This window comes from Dasypus novemcinctus, chromosome 8 (assembly GCF_030445035.2).
Source record: "Dasypus novemcinctus isolate mDasNov1 chromosome 8, mDasNov1.1.hap2, whole genome shotgun sequence".
In the NCBI taxonomy this organism is placed as follows: Eukaryota; Metazoa; Chordata; class Mammalia; order Cingulata; family Dasypodidae; genus Dasypus; species Dasypus novemcinctus.
In genome coordinates this window covers 45,490,986-45,511,520 of record NC_080680.1, presented here as the reverse complement: position 1 = coordinate 45,511,520, position 20,535 = coordinate 45,490,986, and the positions used below count along the sequence as shown (strand labels likewise).

The window sequence follows — 20,535 nt, the reverse complement described above, 5'->3', positions numbered from 1 at the left end:
GAGAAAGTGGGATGTGATAGACTGTGTGCAGCCTGAAGACACTCCTTAGAAAGCAATGGAGATGCCTACAGTCTTTTGAAGTAGTAAAATGATGGAATCATGTTTGTTTTTTGTTTGTTTTTATCTGGTTGCATCATCAGCTTTTTGGTGTGTCATTTTGCCGCACGGGGCCTGCACCTCTCCACACCGCACAGGTCTGAGATGTCTTTTTCTTTTTTTTTTTCTTTTTTACCAGGAGAGCACGGGAATGAACCCAGGTCCTTTATATGGTAAACAGGAGCTCAATTGCTTGAGCCATAGCCATTTCCCCCACATTTGTTTTTAAGAGAATTCTGGAGGTAAATCAAGAAAACAAAAACAGTAAGAGCTATGGAGAAGCCAATGCAGCAGGTACAGAAAACCTAAGGCCTTATGTGCCAGTGGGAGAGGAGGGTGGGAAGAGGGTGACAGGTGCTTAGGAGGGGTCTCCATCAGCAGAGGGAACAAATTCTTTGGGGGGGAGGGGGGCAAAGCATGTCCATGGCAGGAGGTCAGATATTGAGAATTACTGCAGGAGATGGCGTCCTCTATAACTTGCATGCACTTTTTGACCTTAAGACCTAGAAGCTGGAGCTCTTAAACTCCAGGGCTGACAGTAGGAGAATTTATTTATGGTTTACTGTGTAACTAGCATTAGGTTAAGCATGCTACTGGCGTTAATCGAATCTTTGCAACAGAGCAACCCTGTGATGTAAGGTTTATTATTTTCTCCATTTTACAAATGAAGAAACTGAGGCCTACGAGGCTAGGTAATTAATCCAGGGCTTCAGGCACAGACGTCCGACTCCAGGACCCATGGTCTTAACCAACCACACACTGCTCAATAAAAACATTTATTGGTTTCCTCATAGGAATATTAAAAAGAGACAGTCCCAAGCAGAGCCTGCTGTGTTCCTGTTTCATCTCTCCCTTCTCCTTTATTCCCTTACCTCATTAATGGCATCAACCTTTACCAAGTCACCAAAACTAGAAAAATTAAATGTCCCTGAGTCTTCCTCCCTCCTCCTCTTCCTCCTTGCCCATCACCAGTTAGTTACCAAACCCAAACGATTTTTCCTCCTAAATACTTCACTACTGAGATGTGAACCAGTTTCTCCTCTCAGCCTCTCTAACCCTATGGATGCTTTGCACAGTCTGTGAAGTGCTTGGATATCGTACCTTCTCTGATTGTAAACTCTTTAAAGGCAGGGATAGCCTTTGATATGTTTCTGTATGCCAATGGCAGGCATTCACCGTGCCTTAGCAACAATAGAAGTTTACAGTTATTTACTGATTGATGTGGTCAAGGGATTGAGCACATAATGAAACTTTAATTTTGTTTCATTCTTCCTTTATTTTTGAATTAACCTGAACTAGGAGTGTTATCTTATTGGGGAATGGCTAGCTGGCTTTCTATGAGCTCTAACTAGAGAATAGCATGATGAAATCAGTGGATTAGACACAGATCTCAGCCTTTGCTTCCAAGCCTTCTCAAAAAAGTAGACTTCTGCAGGAAGATCTTAGAAAAAAATATTTGGGTACATACACGATTGAAATCTTAGGCAGCTTCAGGGCGCTGTGTGTGGTATGATGGCTGCAAATCCCCATAGCCAAAAGCTGCCCTCTCCAGACAACAATGCTGAGAACCATGTCTCAACGACCATCAGGGTGTGTAAGTTGGATTACTAAACATTACCCCAAAAGAGGTTCTGTTCTCTTTTTTTCCTGTGACATTCACCATTAGCGTTTAAAATTACATTTGACATTGTCTAAGTTTTTAGTTAAGAAAGGGAATGCGTTTTACATTAAATTACTCTGAAATTTGCAGATATTATTTTCATTATAAAATAGGCCCATTTTATTTACAAGAGAAATATAAATTTTCTTGGCTTTTCTCTTCTGTATTTAGTGATCATTTTAAGTCTGTCATCACATGAGCTCCAATTCTGCCTTCCCTGTCATGTTTTTAAACTTTTACTTTATTTTCCGTTGGTGAGGACTAATGTTATGCTCAATGATTGTGACTGTGGTCACGGCTTGGACCTACCCTGAAGATTTTTCATGCTGTATAAACTCATTAATTTGGATTCCAGTGCTTTGGATTTGGGATGATTTAAGCCTGGCAAGTGTAAAATGTTTGGTCTTTTATATAAAAAATTGCCTTTTTCCCATTATTTCCAAGGCATAGAATGGTAGAGTATAAGAGCTCTTGACAGACAAGGAAATCAAGGTATGGAGGGTGGAAGAAGGCTCAAGAGTGCAGAGCCCTGTCCTCTCTCTGCAGATCCTGAGACACCATGTGATAAGGGAAACATTTAAAAATTCCTAAATAGTCCTCACTTAGAAGGGGGTACTGATGCAGTCAAGGCTTTCTTATCCTCTATCTCCTTACCCCCACCCCACCTCATTTTATTCTAACTAGAAGTTATCCTTATATACAAGTGGAAGATTAATCAAATAAGAAATGGTTTTGAAAACTTCACTGACCTAGAAATGCAGCATCCCGCATTCCTTTCCTCAGAGACAACATAGAAGTGACCTCTTGCTGTACAGTGGGAAGAAAGGAGAAGTCTGTGCTGTCCTCTCTCCTTCACAGCTGATGATGTAGCCTGTACCGAGAGCTGGCTGCCTCCATCTGCCAGCAGGCCCTTAGTTGGGCCACCAGCCACCAGTTTGGCCCCCAGATTGGCTCTGAAATGTAGGCAAGCTCAAGAAATTTGCTGCAAGCAAGAGCTGCCCTGTGGGCTACTCCATTGCCAGCTCTCTCCCAGAATTTCAGAACACTAGGTAAGGTTAAAAGTGACCTCACATCTTTTTCTCAGAAGCCTTGGAGCAAATGTGTCCATGCATTTGGGGGTGTGGACCACATTGGGAATGGGCCTCTTCTTTGGGCTCCAGCCCCAAATAAAGAGATGCACATGTACACATGCACTCAAATGGCTTTGTGTGATATTTCAGGGGGTTCATGGTGTCTCTGAATCCCTCCTAGGGAATGCAAGAATCAATCCTTCAAAGCTAAGCTTCCAATGAGTACCACCTACGTTTCTATAGCACTGTATGGTTAATGACACCTTTGACATATTATTCATTTGATCCTGAATAATCTCATGTGGTCAGTATATTTCTCCCATTTTACAAATATAGAAACACATTTTGAAAATAATGATAGCAATAATATTATTATTAATAATTTCAGCTAACATTTATTGAGCACTTCTGGGCCATTCACTGTTCAAAGCATTTTACACATATTAATTCCTCCTTATAATGTTCGTTTGAGGTAGGAACTATTATTAACCAATCTCAAAGATGAGGAAGCTTTGAAGATGAGGGGATCACAGACCTGATGGGAAGCTTCAGGACTACCCATGGGATTGAATGGAACCCAAAAATATCTTTCAGAGTTTGTGAATGAGTCTAATGTCTGGCCAGCACACATTTCCTATGATGGAAATTCTCTAGTCAATTCTATATTACTGAATCACTCTAAATGCAATGTTCAAGAGAGACCATCAACTATAGGCCAAAATTTTAATAGCTAGCATGCCCAACCTCTGGCTGAACTTGTCCATTTGGCTCCCATAATGATTGGCTCCTGGATTTACCCTGAACTCATACGTATATATACTTGAAGGAGAAGAGTTAATTTCTCAAAAAGAAACCAGGGTGAAATAATCAGGGAAGGAAGAATGAATGTTGGGTATTGTAAATGGACCAATGATCTGACACTGACTTTTCCAGCCTTCCGGTGATTCTGTGCTACCCATTGGTTAATGATTGAATGAATTAATGGTGATTGAGTTCATGCCAAATGCCTGGCAACAGCAGCTGTTGCTGTTGTTGGGTCCGTACCCTGGGCCCCAGGAACCTACCACAACCTCTTGCAAAGGAGACAGGAAGCAAAGCCTCAAATCCACAAAGCCTGCTTTCCTTAAAAACAAAAGCCAAAAACCAAGTTGCAATAACTGCCATATTAATGTAAGCTATTTTCATGGGAAAAGAATTTTATGTGTGCTATAGTGGGCTATAGTGAAAGCTTTATTTTATTTTTAATTAGATGCTGGTTTTTCAGATGCCTTTGGGCCATACTAATGTGTGAAGAGTTAATTCAGAACTTGGGTTTTTAATAGGCTTTATTGTGGTTAAAAAAAAAAAAAAAAAAAAAAAAAAGCTTTTTGCTTCACTGTAGTTTTCCCCAGTGCCAAATCCCTTTAGTCATTACCAACACATGTGGGACTGAGTTTTTTACTCAAGATATATCCTCACATATATTCATGTGTTTTAGTTCAGACCTGATACTTCTACTGGGAAGTCATGAAGATAGACTCCCCCCATCCAACACACACATTGACACTTACACACACTTTTTTCTTTTGTAAATCTCCACAGTAAACATCATCCTGAATAGCCTCCACAGCACAGGCCATGAGATTGGAGCAATTGGTGTGCCATGTAACATGTGGAACTGTAGGTAGCATGACAGAGGCGAAGGAACACAGGCTCTGAAGCCAGACATAGCTGCAATGGCACCTTGTGCAGCCACTTGGTGATGGCGTGACTTTGGGCAAGTACCTTAATTTATTGGGACAGCTTCTTCTTATGATTGTAAAATATCTAACAGTCAGAGTTGTTTTTTATAAATTTGAAGAGACAAACTTGGAAAAAGATCCGGGGGATGGGGGTGCACCGGGAAGTGGCTTTGGTTCACTTTGAAAAAAGAGAATAAAAACTTATTATTATTCTGGCAGGTTTATTTGACTTCATACTTGCCATATCAACTTGGCAGTTTCACAGGAGTCGCAAACTCTTTGTGTCCCAAAATGATCTGTAAGCTCCACAAGGACAGAGAACATGAAAACTCTTAATATCCAATACCTGACGCAGTCCCCAAGAAAGAATTGTATGAATGAAAATACTTCTTCCCCATCCCCAGCCCTGGCCCAGCTGACTGAGAGAGGCTTAGGATCAAGAATGCTGTTGATGGTGACTCTTTCCACTGAGTATCTGGGATGGTAAACTGGAGGTTACTGGTACTCAATAGTCCACAGGGCAGGATCTGATGAAAGCTGAACTGAGGCTGGATTGGAGGGAGGCTGGGCAGACTTCAGCACGGTAGCTGGGACATGATGTCTTGTAGTCCTGGCTGTATGAAGATGATCAGAGTCCTGCTTTTCAGACTCAGTAGTCAGTCATGATTCTGGACCAGGGCCACGAGTCCATGACTTCACAAAGTTGAGGACCTTGACGGTAAGGAGAGTAGCATAGCTTTGTAATTGATTTCATTAGTAATATAAGATCTGAAAATGGAAATCTGTAACCAGCATTATCCAAGAACTTTCTGCAATGAAAGAAACGCTCTGTACTCTCTGCAACCCCTTACAGTAGTCATGACCCACCCCTGACTGTTGTGCACTGGAACTGTGATAAATGTGACCGAGGAAATGAATTTTTAACTTCATTCCATTTCATTCCTTGTGGTTCCTGGTCACCATGCTGGACAGTGCAATTTTAGTTTGCATCTTTTTTTAACAACTATATCAAGGTGTAATTCACATGAAATAACTGCATATAGTTTTAAGTATACCATTGGATAAATTTTGACATGCATATGCACCCATGAAACTATTACCATAATCAAGATAAGGAATATATCCATCACCCCAAAAGTTTCCTTATGCACCGTTGTAATCCACTCTTTCCTGTGGTATGCTCTCCACCATTCCAGGTGACCCCTGATCTGCTTTACACCACTATGTATTACTTTACATGCCTAGAGTTTTAAACAAATGAAATCATACAGTTTTTAACCTTGTTTGGTCTGACTTCTTTTACCCAGCATAAGTGCTTTGAGATTCATCCAAACTATTGCATCTATCAATTGTTAATTATTCCCTGCTTTTGCTGAATAGTACTTCATTATATGAATATATTACTGTCCATATATTTGGAATTTTCTGGGTTATGTCTCTGTTGCTAATAAAGCTGTAATAACTGTGTATAAATATTTGTTAGATACATGTTTCTCTAGTTTCTGAATACCTAGTAGTATTTTACTAGGTATTTTCTATTTCCTTTTCTATTTTCTAAATAGTTTAGAGTGGAATGATGGAATCATATGTATGTTTAGCTTTTCCTGACTTCTTTTGGATTGTTTTCTTATGATTCAGTTTTCCTTTGTTGACCTATGGGATGGATAATTGTTTTCCTATTTTAGTCATTACTTTAGAGCAGGGGTTCTTAACCTTTTTTGTCCCATGGACCCCTTTGCCAGTCAGAAGAAAACCATGGAGCCCTTACTAAGTGTACACTATACTGTGTATTATTTAATAAGTATATCACACCTGCACCAATAAAATAATGTTTTTTTTGAATTTCAGTTCAAGATCATAGACCCCTGGTTAAGAAACCCTGCTTTAGAGTCTGTAATATATGTATTTAACTTATCACAGTTGTATTAGTTCTTGCTGTATAATAAATTACCACATGCTTAGTAGCTCAACAAACACACATTATCTCACAGTTTCCTTGAATCAGGAGTCTAGGCACAGCTTAGCTTGGTCCTCTTCTCAGGGTCTCACAAGACTGTAATCGAGGTGTGGCTAGGCTGTGTTTTCACTTGAAAGAATACACCTCCAGACTCATTCAGGTTGTTGGGAGAACTCATTTTCTTCCTGCTGTATGACTGAGTTCCTGTTTTGTTGTTGACTGTTGGCCAGGGCCCACTGTCAGCTCCTATAGGCTGCCTGCAGTTCCATGCCATGTGGTCATCTCACAGGCAGCTTATGTCTTCAAGGCCCGCAGGAGAATCTCCCTCTCTTATCTGCTAAAAAGGAGTCTTTTACAGCACAATGGAATCATGGGAACCAAGTCCCATCACCATTGCTGTATAACATAACCTAATAAGGGAGTGACAGCTCTCAAATATATAATATTATATATATAATATATCTTTGCCAGGTAATATAAACTAATATAATATAACCTTTGACATATTCTATTGGCTAAAAGCAAGTCACAGGTCATCTAAAGTGCCAAGGACTTGAGATCATGGGGGCCTTCTTAGAATTCTGCTGCCCACACAGTCTACCTTCAAGCAATACGGTACTACTTCCTGTCAAGTGTAAGAAGCACATAGTAGTATACAACACCATAAAGTAGTATACTTTATGGTGGTGTTACGCATTTTTCTTATACATGTGTTATAGGCCCTATATAGCATTGTGATAACATAGTTATCATATATAACATAGTCTACACAGTTATCTTTTAAACACAATGAAATGCAAAGAAAAAAATCTTGTAAATTTACCCATGTAGTTACCATTTCTGGCACTCCTCATTCATTTGTGTAGATCCATATTTCCATCTGGTATCATTTCCCTTCTGCCTGAACATTAACATTTCTCATAGTACAAGTCTGCTGGTGATGAATTCTTTCAGCTTTTGTATGCCTGGAAATGTCTTTATTTCACCTTCAATTTGAAAGATATTTTCTCTAGGCATAGAATTATAGGTTGACATTTTTTCTTTCAGTTCTTTAAATAAGCTTCTGTTGTCTTTTCCCTTGCTTTGTTTCTTGTTAGAAATATGCTGTCATTCTTGTTTTTGTTCCTGTTCCTGTGTATGTAATGTCTTTTCTTTTTAGCTACTTAAAAACTTTTCCTTAATCACTTGTTTTCAGCAATTTGATTATGACGTGTCTTGATGTAGTTTATTCTTATGTTTGGCACTCATTAAATTTCTTATTATCTGTGGGTTTCTAGTTTTCATCAAATTTGGGAAATTTTCAACCAGTTTTTCCTCAGAAATATTTTCTGTTCCTTCACATTCTTTCAGGGTCTCCAATCATTTATATATTAGGTGGTATGAAGTTGTCCCACAGATCTGTGATGTTTGTTCATTTTTGTAATTCACTTTTCTCTCTGTGCTTCATTTTGGATATTTTCTATTATTATGTCTTCATTTTGGATATTTTCCATTGTTTCATCTTCATTTTTTATATTTTCTATTATTTTGTCTTCAGTTTCACTAATATTTGCTTCTGTAATGTCAGATCTGCTATTAATAACATCTAGTGTATTTTTCATATTAGATGTAGTTGCTCATCTATAGAAGTTTAATTTTGTTTTTATAAATATCTTGTATCTTGCAAAACGAATACAGTTCTAATAACTTTCAATGGCTTTATCTGCTAAATTAACTGTATAAATTCTCTTTTGGTTTTTATTAATTAATTATTCTCTGTATTGTGGGTCAAGTTTCCCTGCTTCTTTTTTTCCCCCCCCTTTGGTCATTTTTTTTTTTAAAGATTTATTTATTTATTTAATTTCCCCCCTCCCCCTGTTGTCTGTTCTCTGTGTCTGTTTGCTACGTCTTGTTTCTTTGTCTGCTTCTGTTGTCGTCAGCGGCACGGGAAGTGTGGGCAGCGCCATTCCTGGGCAGGCTGCACTTTCTTTCGCACTGGGCGGCTCTCCTTATGGGGCACACTCCTTGTGCGTGGGGCTCCCCTATGCGGGGGACACCCCTGTGTGTCAGGGCACTCCTTGCGCGGATCAGCACTGCGCATGGGCCAGCTGCACACGGGTCAAGGAGGCCCGGGGTTTGAACCGCGGACCTCCCATGTGGTAGACGGATGCCCTAACCACTGGGTCAAGTCCGTGTCCCCCTTTGTCATTTTTGACTGAGGTGCCAGTCATTGTGAATTTTACCTTGTTGGGTGCTTGATATTTTTATATTACTATAAATATATTCTTGAGCTTTGCTTCTGAGATGCAATTTACTTACTTGGAAACAGTTTGATTCTTCTGGGTCATGCTTTAATTATTTGTTAGGTGGGTCTGGAGCAGGGCTCAGTCTAGGGCTAATTATTCCCTACTATTGAGGCAAGACCTTCCTGTGAACTCTGCCAAATGCCCTGTGAATTATGAGTTTTTCTAGCCCAGCTGGTAGGAGTAACAGGAACCCTGTATAAGTGCCCAGTCCTGTTGCCTCTACTCCTTTTGGATGGTTCTTCCCTCACACTCGAGTGGTTTCCTCACATGCACTTTTGCCCCGCTGAAAAGTTGAGGAAAACCCTCTGCATGTTTTCTCCCTGGGCGTTTAGCTGCTCTGCCCTGTAAATTCTAGCTGCCTTAGTATCCCAGGATTCTCAGCTTTGTTTCTTCAATTTAGGGAATCTTTTGCCCTCAACCTGGGTCCTTCCTCTCTATGCTGCTGCCTGGAAACTTTCTCAAGGCATTAAGCTGGGGCAATAGTAGGACTTACCTCAGTTGCTCTTTTCTCTCAAAGATCACTATCTTTCATTGCCTTATGTCCAGTGTCTTGAAAAGCATTATTATTTTTTTCCTGAGGGGTATTTGTTTGCTTGCTTTCAATTGTTTTAGGCAGCAGAATAAATCTGGTCCCTGTTAGTACATCTTGGCTGGAAGCATAAGTGTATTAATCTTCAATGTGTCTTTTAGAGTCTTGAAAATGGAATGATGTGAGGCATATTGAAAGGGTGGGGGAACTACTCAAGGATTTTGTAGTTTCTTTAGTTATTGATTTCACCCAAAAATTGAAAAATTCCATGAGTGAAGTTAGCGTTCTTTCCTTTTCTTTTATGCAGTAGTGTGTAGCATGCTTGGGGATGCTCATTTATTCAATTACAAATACTCATTGAGGACCTACCAGAAGTCATGTATTTTGTGAAGTGCTGGCAATAAAGAATGCTATGTTGGTCCTGCCTTAGACAAAGCATGATATGGTCATTGATTGAAAATTTCCCCAAAAGCATTCACGAGCCAGTTTATTGCATGTATCCTGTTGTATTGAGTTGCTTTCTTGACTGGAGAAAATAAAGGCCTCTACAGGAGGAAGACAGAGAACATTTGAATAGCACATTCTTTGGGCAATGCCAGGAAAAGAGCAGGTGCTCAATAAACATGTATTGTTTAAATAAATGAGTGAGTGAATGAATGAATGAATAAAAATTATTTGTGAATTTAGTAGTCATACTGGTTTTAAAATATTTAGCTCACTGTGGTTTGAAAGGATTTGGAAACACTTTGACATCTTATACATAAGGCATTTTAAATGGAAATATGTACTGTACCCCTGATATGCTCCAGGCACTGTGCTTGGCACAGTGGCTGTGGCAGTGAGTGAGCCATGCTTCTTGTCCTCTAAGATAACAGGAGTACGTGAAGTAGTGCTGCTGTCTGAGCACCTGGGAGGTCACTTAACCCGGACTCAAGGTCTCAGGAAAGGCTTCCAGGAGGAAGTGATGGCTAACCTGCAGCTTCAACCCATGAGACCTTTGGTGAAGAGGCATATTTTAAATGAATCCAATTCTCCAAAGGTCTAAACTATAGTCTTAAAAACCAGAGTCAGACTTTTGGGTCCAAAGTGTGTCTCTGTTCTGACAAGGACCTTGCATATAAACTTCAGTGAGCTGTAGAGGTGAAATCACATTCCAATCATGTACAGTGCGATATCCTGGGAGTCCCTGGTTAAATGAAAAGACCGAAAGTTCTTTTCCCTTTAATCCAGAATCCAGTTAAAACGTATCCCAGCAGATGGCTGAGCCCAGAGGGCTAAGGTCTTAACAAATGCTTGTTTAATTGAATTGAAGACATAAACTCTGAGAGGTGGCAAGGAGAGAAGTTGAGGAATCTGTTTACTCCCTCCTGTCAGTTCTGGGCTGCTGCCCGAGTTCATCTTTCTTGAGTTCGTCCAGCTCTGCAACAAAAGAGTGCTTCAGTTCAGCAGAGCAGCATAGAGCTTGCACGCATGCTGAGCAGGAGGGCTGTCGACAGAGACCGTGTAGTAAATACAGTGCACTCATTGAAATGCCAAGTGTCACTGCTTTGGCATTTAATTATCTGACTTGCTGGCAGCTGGAAGTAGGGAAGCAAGCAGAAAAAAAGGAGAAAAGGCAGCGAGGAGCAGAAGGCATCAGTGGACGGTGATCTGATGAGACATTTGGGTCAGGAGCACATCTTTAAGAAACACTCACCTTGCATTCACTCTTCTCATAAGCTACACAGTTTCTGCGAAGAAATCTCAATCAAAAGTATTTCTGGTTTTCTCACTTTAAATCATCACTTTGAACCTACAGAGGTATAATCAATGAATGTGTAAAGATCATTTTAGGTTATATTCAAGGTGGGCTGTCAAACGTGTCCAGACCCACAGTGAGGCCATATAGGAGAGAAATTCCAATGAAGCATTACTGATGCTGTGTCCGCTTGGTCAAATTTGAATTTAAAAGACTTGGCAGCCTGCTGGAATAGCATACATGTTGGGATAGAGTAGAGAGATGTGGGCTGGAATTGGATGGTAGCAGACAAGGGTTTTAATCCCAGCTTTGCCACTTACATACTCTGTGAACTTGGGCTTCTCTGTATATCAGTGTCCTCAAGACTCACACACTTCCTACCAGAAGCTTTCATAATTTGAGGGATTATGTTAGCCTAAAAGTCACATTACTTAGTGCCTACCAGAGAGCCATTAAAACTAAGGAGCAGGTTTGAAAAGAAAAAATTTTTGAGCAACAAGATCCCTTTTATGAAACAAAATATTAGGAAGGGCAGTCATGTCTGAAACCCACAAGAAGGAGCTTGCAGCTCACAGAAAGAGTGAATTGGCCTTTCCCAACTTGAGACACCTGCAGGTCGTCCTTCAAATGTCACTTTTTCAGGATGTCTCCTTTGACCCCACCCTACCTATGCAGCAAGCTACTTCCACCTGGGTCCCAGCTTCTGTTGTTTCTATTCCCTAAGCCTGCTATGTTTCTCTCTGGATAGTAGTTACCATTATCTGCCATATTGTAAATTGACTTTTTGTTTTTGTTTGCCTTTCCCCCACATGAGAGCAGGGACTTTTATCTGCTGTGTTTTCTTCTGTATTCCTAGTTCTAACTCCTTCAGCAGTACCTGGAACATGATAAGCACCCAATAATTATGTTTTTCAATGAATGGCCTGTAAGGAGTGACCAAGATTGACACAAATGACCCCTACTCTTATAGACTAGTGTGGGGCAAGACAGGTAACCAGGCAACCATCAGACTCCGTGGTGGTGTGCTAAGTGAAGTGGGAACACAAAGGACAGTCCCTAACCCAGATGTTGGAAGTCCAGGAAAGCTCTCTGAAGAAAGTACCCTGAGCACTTAGGGAAAGTGAGACACAGAGAGGATTGGTCACTGACCCAAGTGCACATAGCTTGAAAAATGTCAGAGCCTGGTACAGCTCAATGAAATGGTACTGGCATGAGGCTTGGGTTTTGTGATAGATACTGAGGAAGTCAGAATTATGTCTTAACAAGAAGGACTGTAGTCATGTCTATGGGAATTGATACAACTTCAGCTACATCTTTGAGCGCTGACTAGACCAGGACAACTTACAGGGATCAGGTCTTGAGAATGTTCAAATGACTATGGAGAAAGATGTAATGAAGTGGAGGTGATTTTATGGATTTGCATGATGCTGTGAAAGGGAAATTGGCAGATTTGAGGTTTGGTCAGGAACTGATCCAGGAGAAGGCGCTTCTAAAAAACCATTAATGTAGTGACTATCATGTGTACAACATCTTTTAAAAGTAGTGACTATTTGACTTTGGAGTCCCAGTTCTAAGAAAATTTATTCTCTTATAACCAGGCAAGTTATATATGTGTGTATATGTATAGTTCATGTTCATATATGTACTGTATTAGCATGTATATACATATATATACAATTGCAAAGTAATTTGAGACTATCTAAATGGCTAATGAAGAAACTTATTAAATAATGATTTATTCATACAATGCAATATTATGCAGTTGTTCAAAATGACAATTTCAAGATATATTTATTGATGTGGAAAGATAATAACCATACATTATTAGGCAAAATCACCTTACAGTATGTACAGCATGATTTAATTTTTAAAGAAAAGTATACATATTTACATTTATATATTTCCTTTGGAAACAAGGTCAGAAGATATGTCAATATATTAATAGTGTTTATTTATGTAATAAGAGTTTATGAGGTAAGTAAGATTTTATTCATGTAATAAGAATCGATGGAAAGAAGTACAGTGACAACTCTTTGCAAAGCACCATTCTCCTTAAAAAAAAAAAAAAAAAAAGGCTAGGCCTTTGGCAACAGTTTGTACCACTGAGGTTGTGATCCACTTTCCCCCATCTGGGCTGAGGCGTGTTCACAGCTGCATGTGAGCTTCTCAGGAGGGTTTCAGCCTTCTTCCCAGGTTGAATCTTTCCTTTACTCTCCTGTGAGCTTTTCCTGAGAAAGGCCCGTTTGTCCAGCCTCAGTCCAGAGCACGCCATTTGTCTCCGAGGTCCACACCAGCGGAGGGTGCACCCAACAGCATCAACTGGCCTTTTGCTGTCTTGAAATATTACATTTTACACTCACAAATAAAAGTTAGCAGCATTTCATTGCTGCATGGTGTGAAATTAGACCTCCTAACCAGCTGGATGCAACAGCCTGGTGTAGAAATGGCGTTGACTGCTGGTGTTCGTAGTTCAATTCAATTAGGGTTTTTTTCCTCTCCTCTTTGGTGAAAGGGGTAGTCAAGATGAATGCTTCACAAACTTCTGAAATATGTACTTGTATAAAAGAACTATTAAAATAGAGTAACATCTCTATGATCTTTGAACTAAGCCGTCATCCTGCCATTATTGATGTAGCTGCTTTAAGCCGTCTAATTAAAATCGGAGTGACAGATTTGTTATTGAAAATCTGAAACCCAGCTCACATCCCGCACAGCACATCTGAGCAGGGTATATATCTGCTGTTTTGATGGGCTCTCAGAAATTGCTAAGCTGTGCCGGGTGCCAAAAGAATTCAATAAATCTTTTATTTTCTTACCGAGCAGCTCTCATTAGTCTTTTTAATAATAGCACTAGTGGATATCAACCTCAGTTCTCCAAAATAAATTAAGTGTGTCCATTAGGGTTGTAATTATAGCATCAGATAGGAGTTTATTCTGCTACAAAGAGATGGCAAAGCTGATAGAGCTAGAGCTCTCCTTGGCGGCCCTTATATTTTAAACATTGCTTTGTGTGTAAAATGTGGATGCAATATCTAGGTTGGGGAGGTGGCCTATCAAGGGCTTTTGTCATCTGAACTGACAATATTTCTCTACCCCCACTCCCTGTTGCAGTTCTGAGCATACGGTATCAAGTGGTGTGAATTCTGCAGATAGTAAGTGAAAGCTGGTCACCAACTAGCAGCCTGCAGTTCAGAGCCTGCTAAACAAACCACATAAACCTCAGAGTAGGAGAACATGACAGAAGGCTGTGTTATCTGAAAATTTAGCTGATTTTTTTTTTTTTTTTTAACTAGCAGGAGCCATCTGTCATGGTTATTCTGATTTGAGGGCTAAATTGAACGGAAGGCATTGCTGGGCGATTAAACAAGTTCTCTCAAAATATTTTCATACCTTTCCCTCTTGTCAGAAGCTCCCCCTCTCTCCCCACCAAACATGTCATCCGGATTTTGTGGGTTTTTTTTTTTTTTTTAAGTTTCTGTCTTCTATACCATAGAGAAACCTTGTTATTCTATTGGTGCTAATGACTGGAGTAAAGTGCAAGTAAATGGGTGTGTGGTAGATGAAGTTTATTCTGGACCTAACAACAAAGATCTCACAGCCTTATAATGTAATTCTCAGGCCTGACTGAGGTGTCTGGATAGGCTAAATTAATCCATAAGTGGTTTCTGCAGAGGTTAGCTGAGAGCCATTTTCCTCTCCTTGTCCCCAAAAGTAGTGCATACTTCTGAGCAGCAAGAGTGAATAAGGGAGTAGAAGACTGCACTTTATGGCCAGAATCTGCCATCACTTCCCTATACTTCCAGTTATTTTTCTATTCCCTCTTCTAATTTGAAAGAAAATTCTCTGCTGTTTCTTACGTCATGAGCAGTAACAGATTCTGAAAGCTGGTTTCCTCCTGGGCAAGTATGGATACAAGTTTGAAAAGATAGTTATATCTTTTAAATCTCTGTGAAGGTTACCTCTCCCCCTCCCATTTTCTTACTTCATTATTAGAAGAAAAAAAATTTCACGTGTTGATGTGAAGGCAACTGGGTGTCATTTCCCTTTAAATAGTACAAAACATATGGGGGCAGGATTGCATTTGTCACAAATTGTCAAAATATTTTTTTTAAGAAACCAAAATCTTCTAGGGATGGTTCCAAATGTGCCTGATTTCCCTGAGCAGTGAGCAGCGCGACCTTTACATTAGCAGATATATTTATAAATACACATATGGTCTGCCAGGACCTGATTGGCTACTGATCTGATGAGCCAGCGATGGTATTATGGTATTTCACCTCCAGGGGGTTTTAAGTTTTTAAAAATTGCCTATTTACCTGAGCAGTTTTTACTTACAGCCACCTATTAATAATTTAGGTATGCTTTTTTGACAGGTGCAATTTTTTTTTTAAGTAGGCTGTGGAAACATATTTTGAATAACGAGCTGTTTCTTGTGGGGTCCATATGATGATAGTTTTTTTCTGGTGAATCAGTGAGGTTTGTCAAGATGGACGATAACCAGTGACATAAAAAAAAGGCCAAATATGTTGATTCAGAAGCACTCAGGTAAAACCTTAAGCATGCTATTGGTTTCCAGTTTCTAGTTTAGGCACAGAGGTTTAAAAAATAAGTACCTGCAAGGTACTTCCAGCTTTTCAAGAAGAGAAGCAATGCAAATGCCAGAATACAATTAAATTCCCTATTCAGAAGTCTGCTGGGTTTGAGAAAGTACCCCGGACTAACAATATTCCAGAAAGTTCCTGAAGTTACCTTTACACAGCAGTAAAGGCTTTGACCTAAGAGGGTTCTGAAAGCGTTTTTCAGATGACTCTCAAGATAGTGTTTTTCCGTAACTTAAAACCGATGATGCCCTTTTTGAGAAACATCAAAATCTCATCCCTCCCCCTCCCATTTCTGATCTGGGGGTGTGTTTGTTTTGCAAATCCCTCCTCTAATTGCCCTGTCCCTCTCCTGTTGAGAATCCTTTTAGCTGTGAGGATAGAATGGGCTTATCTCCACCAGCCAAGAAGATTTTGTAGAGCTGGATTTGCTGAGGTTTGTATTACAAAAAAAGAAAGGTATTTTTCTGTATTCAAAATATAAGAATATAGTATTTATTGCATTTTGCAAACTACACTGTGACCTCAGGAAATTCTAATCTTCTCCAGCTGAGAATCCCTGATTTAGGAGGCTGTTCTCCCTTCTCAAGCATCTTCCTCTAGCTTCTCCTTTTCTCCGTATGCATTACCATAATTTTAAATCCCATCACCTTTTCCTTTCTTTCTTTTCCTTCCTTCCTCCCTCTCTCCCTCCCTCCCTCTTCATTTTTCCCCCTAATGTTAACATTTCTGGGTGCTATTTGATTCTTGAATATTTACCTCTCTCTAACTGAACACATTAAAGAATATTTTCCACTACACTAAGACAAGGAGATTGCCTCAGCGAACCACGTACTTTTGCAACTAAGTTCATTTTTCAGCTTCACAGGCGGAGTGAAATGTGTAAATAGGGACCTTAATTCTCCCTCAGCTGCAATCGTAGTCTTTAACACTTCCTAGGTGGAAAGAAACATACAAATGCTGTTCTTTTAAACTCAGTAGTTTCACTGTAAATTCTCCATGTACTCTATGCCCTTGGCTTTCGTGAGCAATTGTTTTATGTGAGTGCAGGAGTGGCCTTGATTGGCTTTTAGAGAATAGTATAGTGGCCATGTGTGTCTGTCTCTAGAATAGTTTATTTCTCTTTAAAACCTCGACTGCATTAAAAGCAGTAAGACACGAACATTTCAAGTGGAGCAGAGACTCACTACTTCTCTATATGGGTGGACGACTTAAGCCAGCAGCTTCTGTTGAATAGAAACACAACCCACAGTTGGCTGTGTATCAGAGGGAGGTTCCATATCCAGAATCTAATTAGTAAAGAAGAAAAAAGGTGAAATTAAACCATGGTCCTTTCATATTCATCCATTTGTTGTTGCAGTAGGAACCATTCATTAATTTATTCAAACCCAGTTCTTGACCTGCCACTGTATGTAATTCATAAAATTTCATGTTGGGAAAGAAAAAAAAAGGTGTAAATCTAGAACTCTCTACTCTGTTTTCTTGTACAGTAGGGAAGGTCTTGAAGAGCTTTACACATCTCACTTGTAAAATAAAGTAGAAATGAGTGAGAATTTGTACCATATGTCCACTTATTTTTTGCATTTACAGGAATTGCAAGTGATCTGAGCTCATAAAGTGTTCATTTTATAATAATTTCCTTTTCTTTTATGAAATCTAACATAGATAAATGAGGATTAAAATGAGTTGCAATAAAAAATCTGGTTAGCTTTTGACAGCAAAGTTAGGTAGGCATCTAAAAGTTTACAAACATAAAATATTGAAAACTTTCATTATCTGCCCCCCTTTACTTATGCAATCTGAAATGGTCTCTATTTTTCAGGCTATTCCTCCCTGATACTCATTTTATATTATTTGGAGGTTGCCTTGTTGTTTTGGTAGTCTTAATTTTATGTTTGCATGGATATTAATTTCTTCTCTATTTTAAAATTTCCCAAGAGTTTTATGTGAAAATTACTCCCATACTATAAAGTATTGTAGTAAAAGGAATAGATTAGGATTATCATAATTAGCAAGAAAATAGATAGATTATTACAATATAAGTGAAGCCTATCAAATCATTTTTGAAACAAGTTGAGGAATAAAGACATAAATACATGCACACTTATCTTTGCATGAAATAAAGATATAAACTGAACCCGCAGGTAAGAAGAGTTTTCTAATATATTGTAGCCTCGAGTCCTGAGGGCTCCTTCCCTGCCACATTCCATATTATTTGACAAGTAGAGTGCTGAAAAACAGCTCATCTGAGAAATGACCCCATGATAAAACATCAGAAATCATTCTTCCAGGAAAACTCATCTGAAACTTCAGTTAAGCTGGGAATACGGTGGAAATTTGCCAGCCTCAACTAAGGAGGAAGAAGCTCATACTCTTTCAGGAGGCCCCTGCCTGGGACATCATTATGTGGAATTTGGGACTTAGTAACCCAAACAAATTAACATGTCCTCTTTTTTTAAAATTTTTTTATCTCATTCATAGACTCCAGAGGTAGCCGATAATCAGGGTGTAGAATGAGGGTAGTTTATATTACAGCAGTAAAGATTTGGGGTTGGTTTGTCATATGCGCACATTTCCTACTAAAACAGAGAACAATCTCAAGCCTTATTAAGGAAAAAAGGGAGTGTATCGTTTCAGCCATCCCAAATCAGTTACTACTCCTTTCAGCAGAATTTTCCATCGAACAGCATTCCTTTGTCTATGGTATTCCAATCTAGACATGAAACTAGAGATGAACTGCTAACACACTGCAGTGTGATGCATGAAAGAAAAGCATTCTAGCCGCTTTTTGAGCAGAAGCCTCTACTGTACCATGGGCAGCGGAATCATTCCTTCTTCCCAAGTGTTTTCTCACTAGCAAGCAGGTACCTCTCAAAACAGAGGCATCCATAGCAAAATCAGTACAACCACCATTGCTGTCCCAAAACGGAAGGATAAGATGTAGTCAGTGGGCAGGTAGCAAAACAGCCCAGCTGGGAAGTGGACTTGGCCCAATGGATAGGGCGTCCGCCTACCACATGGGAGGTCCAGGGTTCAAACCCTGGGCCTCCTTGACCTATGTGGAGCTGGCCCATGTGCAGTGCTGATGCACGTAAGGAGTGCTGTGCCATGCAGGGGTGTCCCCCGCCTAGGGGAGCCCCATGTGGAAGGAGTGCGCCCCGTAAGGAGAGCCGCCCAGTGCGAAAGAAAGTGCAGCCTGCCCAGGAATGGCGTCGCACACACGGAGAGCTGACACAACAAGATGACGCAACAAAAAGAAATACAGATTCCCGTGCCGCTGATAAGGATAAAAGCAGTCACAGAAGAACACACAGCGAATGGATACAGAGAGCAGACAACTGAGGAGGGGGGCATGGTTAGGGAAGAGAAATGAAAAAAAAAAAAAAAAAAAAACCAGCCCAGCCATGTTAAGTGTAGTGCATTTAATTGCTGGAGTAGAACTGTCAGTTAAATACAAGACAGTCCCTGTTGAAGAAGTGTTATTACAGGCTGCAGGGTAACTACTTCAAACAGAGCAGCTACAATGTGCCCGTGAGATAACCATGAGCCTGTCCCGCTGTGTGTGTACTGCAGAGAGCTGATGGTGGCTGGTCTCCCCCTTTGTACCCTGTGCCTTCCAGTGCCAGAGGAGTCTGAGCTTGGTGGTGGTGTCTACATCATAGTGGTGCAATAGATCTCTCTTCATTTCCCTTTCTCTCATCTTCTCTCAAGCCTGTTATTAGTTCCCCCAAATTGGCTATTTAGAAGTCCGTCATTTCTGAGGAATTCCATTTATAGAAACAAGTGATGACTGCATAGAAATCAGATAATGATCCCATTTTTGTGCTGGGACAGTTTTATACTTACCCAGTCTGGGCTGCTTTTTGTCAGGGAACCATAAAAGCTCAAAATAGACTTCTGCTCCACGCTCCTAATTAGTGACCTCAGAGAGAAAGTGTTTAGTGTTTCCTGAGGTCAGAAGGGCCAGAAATGAGCCCCCAGTTTTCCCAAATGTTAAGAGGGGTAACATGGCTACCTTGCCATGACTCCATTCTTCAGTGGTAGTGGCAACTGGGAGGCTCCTTCTTTGCTCTATTTCTTCCTTCCTCCTTTCCTCCCTTCCCCAGAATACCGAGACCAGATAGGGTAAATACAACCATCTTTGAACCTCTGAATCTACTTTGAGCTCATAATCTGATTTAGGGAATACTGACCTTCTCAACCTTCTCTCTTCACTGGCCAACTTCTCACTAGGGCTATTACTTGGTAAATGATCTCAGCAGTTTAGAAGTTGAACTCTATTGACTTGAGTAAGGGTTTTGTGTGTATTCCAATTACTAAAGCAATACCAGCTTCTGCTCTCACAGGTAATCTGCATCACCATGCTCTAAAATCTGGCTTTCTTACCTTGGCACTATCGCCATTTTTAGCCAGATCATTCTTGTGGGAGACTAGTCTGTGCACTGTAGATGTTCAGTAGCATCCCCAGCCTCTACCCCACTTGATGCCAGAGTACTACTGCCTCTATGCTCATACTCAGTTATGACAACTAAAAATGTCTTTAGACATTGCCAAATGTTCCCAGGGAGGCAAAATTACCCTGGCTTGAGAACCACTGCTCCAGGTTCTAACACTGGTGGTCTTTTATTTCTGAAAATTTTTAGGAGATGACTGGCAAACTTTCAGGTTGATAAAATAGTAATTTCTCCTTCACCAAATAGTGCATTTGTTTGCCCAAGTTGACTGGGAAAAAGAAAAAAATGCTTTTTGGACTCCCATCTCCCATAAATTACCAGAATTTTCTGTCAAAGAAGAATCAAAAGTATTTCACTTCTCATAATATAAGGTCTGTAAGATCCAATTACTTCTGAGTGTCTTCCCCATTAAAATGTCTTATCTATG

At 40.0% G+C, this 20,535-nt stretch overlaps 1 protein-coding gene across 3 annotated transcripts in view; it reads left to right on the top strand.

The window, feature by feature from the left end:
• Positions 1-20,535, top strand: part of GLIS3 (GLIS family zinc finger 3) — a 501,464-nt gene that overhangs the window by 315,162 nt on the left and 165,767 nt on the right. The gene's annotated exons all lie outside the window — the stretch shown is intronic.